Genomic DNA, 5,136 nt, shown 5'->3' with positions numbered 1-5,136 from the left:
AGTGAATATGTGAATACTTAGGCATTAGAGTGAGGGGATAATTCACACTCAGAACACAACAGACGAGCAACTGATGTATGTTTAGTGAAGGTGACGCTGATGCGGAGGGGAGAGCGTAGAGTCCAAGTCTGCTCCTCCCGCAGCTGTTCTTTTGTTATCTTTTCCACAGAGAGTGGTTTCTTGCTTTTAGAACAAAATAAGATGCTCTCAGAACTTTGGTTAGCAAAGAAAATACTTTTAGGACTTTAGAATCTTTTAGAACTTTTGTAAAACACCATTTTGTCAGCTGATGAAGGAGGCACTTGAATGTCGAACACTTTCCAGAGGCGAGGGCCCGGGCTGGGTGGCACAGCTCACAGGCTTTGGGTCCCCGAGCTGTCCCACTGGAGGCAGCTGCCTAGGGCAGGGCTTGAGCTGCTGCCAGTGTGCTGAGGGGCAGGTCTGACTTCCTTGCCCTGACGCCCGCAGTGCCCTTCTTCTCCAGCACCCACTCAGGGCTCTTCCTCGCCACCCCCGCCACACAATCCTGCACGGGACCCTGTGCAGGAGACACAGCTGGGGGCTGAGGGCTGGAACGGCCTGGCTGGCGCCCAGGTCAAACCAGGCAGGGAAAACGGTGAGCTTCCCCCCAACTGAGGTGGCCTCAGAAGCCCTTCTACAACAGCCTCCGTGCCTGGACCCCGTTCCAGGTGACATCCGCCGGGAACAAGCAGTTGTGTCTAGGAGGGCAGGAGGTGAGAGGCCCCCTCACTGGCGGGTGTCTGTACAGTAGGTGATCACTTGTTGGGGGTGCATACGTCCTTGCCTGGGGACAACCTAGGCCAGGACCAGCCCATGAGAGCCTGGCAGTGTCCTGAGAAAGAAAGCCAGAGGCCCCGTGCCCAGTGCTGCCACGTAGGGCCCAGCCTGGTGTAGACCAAGTAGGGGCTCCCAGCAACTACAAACGTCTGAGGTAGGAAAACAAGGCTGCCCAGCTCATGGCAGCCCCGTCAGGAATTCCCCCAGGGCTGATCTGCGCTTCCAGCCCAAGGGCTGAGGAGTAGAGGTCCCCTCCACCCCACACACAGCCCCATGGGAGAGAGGCCCTCTCCTGCTGGAGTTTCTAAGTGTTTGGTAAAGTAGTGGAGAGAGTGGCAGCCCTAAATCCTCATTTTCTGGAATTCTTTGATATGCCAGCCTGAGAGCGTTGCTAACATAGTAGGTTTTGCATTATAGTGGAGGTGGGAGGGCGAGTTGCAACCTTTGAAATATGTCTAAAGAACAAAACAAACTAAAACAACAATTTCAAACAAAGTTTCACCGACCTGAGAAAGGTGGGAAAGAGTTATACAGAGTGGAACGTACGCCATGAGGATTCCTCACACCTTCAAAGTTTTGAGACAACCAAATGCATTCATGAATAGTCTCTTGAGGAATTTCTGACACCTGAGGCTTTTCTTCCTTTTCGTGGTACTGTTAGGAAGAGATGGGCTGTGTGGAATTTGTTGGTAGTGGAGGATGACTCTTAGTTCAGGCAGGATTCTTACCTGTGGTAAGGTGAAATACTTATGCTCTTCCAGTGATGAGTAGTTTGTGAGTCAAAGGATCAGGAGTGATTATTTGAGACTATAGAAAAGCCTAAGTTAAATCAAAGGAGTATTTGTGGGGGGAAAGAAGAAGAAAAGAAAGAAAGAGAGAAAAAGAAGAATCGGGATGGGTTCACTAGCTTTGCTGCAGAGAGCGTGTGTGAGGGCAGTGATGGACATGGGCTGCAGAGCTGGTGGTGGGGTCTGGAAAGCAGTGCTGGCGGCCTAAGGCCACGGGCTGGGCTCACAGTCAGGTCTGGCCAGGGCTTGGGAGGCGCAGGCCTCTGCTTTGTCAAGCAGGCAAAGCAAGCTCAGAGGAAAACAGAAACTGAAGTTTTGGTGGCTTGCTTCTCCTGGGTATACGTAGTGGTCTCTTAATGGAGTTATGAAGGCAAAAGGAGCAACAAGAAACACATGAAGAAGACGGGAGAATGTTTTCATCTATTTCCAAACTCTACAGCATGAGCGTCCCAAAGAAACATTTAATGGACACGCTCCCTTGGTTTGCAAGGACAGTAGGAATTGTTTTATGAAACCAGTATTGGAAATATGGAAGTAGTGTCAGCCTGAACCTCACATAGCCAGCGTTGCACATTGCTTATATTTATGCAGATTTGACCATTGGTACACTCGAACCCCCCAAAGTGAGCTCTATTACACTGGCTTTTCTCGACTACATATTCATGCAGCAGAAGGACCCAAATACTAAGATGGGAGAGGGAAACTGGGGCGACAGAGAGAGGAGGCCCTTGGTCTCATGTAAAATTTGCCGCGTGGAAACATCCAGAAATCTAAATATGGCATAATTCCATTAACTGAGATGCTGAGGGAGCAGTGCAGCCCCCAGGACAGGTTTTACTCTCAGTTGTTAATAGTTGGCAGATGTTTAGGGGGGAGCCGTTTTGTGACCCCTCACTCACGTGGTTGTCGGCTGTCTTCCTAAAATGCAGGCTGCGCCCTCTTGACTTAAGCCTAAGGGACAGGATGGGGATCTCCTGGTTGATTAGCAGCTCCTAGAGGGCGCAACCTTGCTGGGCACCAGAGGCTCTGGTCCAAGGCCCTGCAACTGTAGCCAGAGCGGAGTGAGCTGACCTGGTCCTGAGCCCAGGAAGGTTTGGAGGGTGGGGCAGGTTGGAGTGTGCAGAATTGACAGTGGTGACAATGGTATGCCTCTTTCCCCCAAACTCTTGTCTGGGCAAAGATGTTAAGAGTTTTAGTAAATTTGGGCTGAGTTCGTCTAAGCATTTGTTACCCCTATAGTCTAATATTAAGGCAGTGTCCAGGGCTTCAGTTCCGCCGGTGTCCAGCAGGACAAGCCACAAAGTCCCTGGGCCCCCCATGACCAAACCTCCCTCACAATACCATCTCCATCTTTTTAACTATCCCAAGGTTCCAGAGGATGAATGACCCTTTTTAGTCATCCTCAGGGAAAACTTTGTTTAAAAATCCAACCCACTCCTGTTGATTATTTACTGTAACCAAAGATGGGTTTTTCAAAATGGGGACCGTTCCCCTCAGTATGATTTTAAAAGGCACCCACTTTTTCCTATGCACAACTTCCCCCATAACTAAGGTGACACCTGCCCAATGAGTAGGGATTAGTGGCAGCTGGAGCTGACGGTCAGTTGTCAGGACGCAGACCTACCAGGCATAGTAATAACAGCAGGGACAGAGCGCAGTTGGTCAGCTCCACCTGCGTGTAAGAGTGGGGGAAATAATAGTAAAGGTGGGAGGGGAGAGACAAAGCCATATGCCAATCCAGAGCCTGGCACATAGTCGGTGCTCGCTGTTGGGGGGGAGGGCGGCTGAAGGGAGCGCCTTCAGCTACATATCCTAAGATACTTTAGCAAGAAGGAAATAGCTTCTCCTGATGCACTTTCAAATTTTCAAGGCACCGAGAGCTCCCTGCTGCAATTTTTCATGTCTGACATGAAATGTTCAATATAATCAATCTCTTTTTCTCTCTCTTGAAGGCTTGGTTTAAGAGTAAAAGGGCCAAGTGGAGGAGACAGCAGAGGGCACTAATGTTCAGTAACGTGCCCCCCGTGCCCCCTGTTGTCATCAGCTTCTGTGAGCCCTGCCCTGCCGTCTCGCGTCAGGAGCTAAATTCGTTATGCGATCTTCTGGAGCCACTGCTGATGGACCTGTCCCTGCTGCCCAGACCGCCCGTGCCACCCAGTCCACCTGTGCCAACCATGCCGTCCGTGCCGCCCATGCCACCCGTGCCGCCCATGCAACTCATGTGGCCCGTGCACCCCATGCCACCAATGCCACCCGTGCAACCCATGCTGCCCGTGCCACCCACGCTTCCTGAGCCGCCCCTGTGGCACGTGCAACCCCTGCCACACATGACGCCCATGCAGCCCTTTCCTCCTATGCTGTTGCCTTCTCCACCCAGGCTTCTTCCACACTTGCTTCCCTGTAGGTGCCCTCATGCGGCATGGCCTGGTCCCTAACCATCGGCGGTCCTACGGTAGCCCTAGTTTCCTCTTAAATGGTGTCCAGGACAGTTTCTTTCAAAGTGCCTTTGAGCCAGTTTCAAATTCTGCATACCTCACCACCAAGAACAGTTCCCCAAATGCCTGCAAAGTGTATTAAATAGAAGTAGAGCCCTTGACCCACTGTTTTAGGGCATGTTTTTGTATTTTCAATAAAGTTGTGAGTTCTCTGCATATTTGTTCTCTGTGTCACATGGGGTGAGTAAATTTGATGGAAATTGCTAAGCCAACGCCATTCAGACCGAATGCCCAGGAGGCCTCCTTTCATGCAGTAACAGCCATGAGTCACCATCAAAGACCATGCACATCTCAGAAGGTTGCCAGGTGCCCGTGAGGGGTATACACAGACCCACCTGTTCTCTTCCACCCTCTCCCAGAGCACCCATGCTCCTCACACGCTGCTCCATTGGGATCACCTAAATGTGCAAGACGGGTGGTTTGAGTCTCGAATGGTAGAACAGTGTGTTTCAAAGCACGCCTGAGGCACATTCATGGTGACCAGCTCAGGTACAAGGAGGACTCCAAGGGACACTTCTGCAGTGACTACTAATAGGGCTTTATGGAGGAGAGGGAGCCGGGTACCGTTGGCTTCTCTCCCTGTTCTGTTCACCGCCTTCCCTGTTGTGGAGGGCACGTGGGGACAGAAACCACACTAGCGGAGGGAGAGGGGCCTACCTCTGCGAAGGTAACACAAGAGGAGACTGTCCAGGCCCGCATGCGGCTCTTCTCACCCCCTTTTCCCCACCCCAAGATACGGAAAGCATACCATAGCTCCTTCCGCAGCCCAGAGCTGACAGATGATGTGGTCTTCAAGTGTATTTTGTCACGTTCAACATCCTTGGGAAAACCCTGGTTCCAGCTAATTCAACACTGAAAGGGAGCCTCTTGGGTGAGTGTTGCCTGAAGCCAGGAGGTGGTAGTCCCTGAGCAATGATCCAGGATAATCACTTTATTTAAAAGAAGCAGGTAGGGCTTCCCTGGTGACACAGTGGTTAAGAATCTGCCTGCGGGAAGATCCCACATGCCGCGGAGCAGCTAAGGCCGTGCGCCACAACTACTGAGCCTGTGTGCCA

At 51.6% G+C, this 5,136-nt stretch overlaps 1 non-coding gene across 1 annotated transcript; it reads right to left on the bottom strand.

Moving 5' to 3' along the window:
- Nucleotides 1–941: 941 nt before the first annotated feature.
- LOC136143164 (small Cajal body-specific RNA 20) lies at nucleotides 942–1,085 on the bottom strand. Its single transcript, XR_010657861.1, has one exon. It is a non-coding gene; the product is annotated as a small Cajal body-specific RNA 20 (non-coding RNA).
- Nucleotides 1,086–5,136: the final 4,051 nt, after the last annotated feature.

Source organism: Phocoena phocoena, chromosome X (assembly GCF_963924675.1).
Source record: "Phocoena phocoena chromosome X, mPhoPho1.1, whole genome shotgun sequence".
Lineage (NCBI taxonomy): Eukaryota > Metazoa > Chordata > Mammalia > Artiodactyla > Phocoenidae > Phocoena > Phocoena phocoena.
The sequence above is the reverse complement of the archived record's forward strand: the minus strand, read 5'-3'. Positions and strand labels throughout refer to the sequence as shown.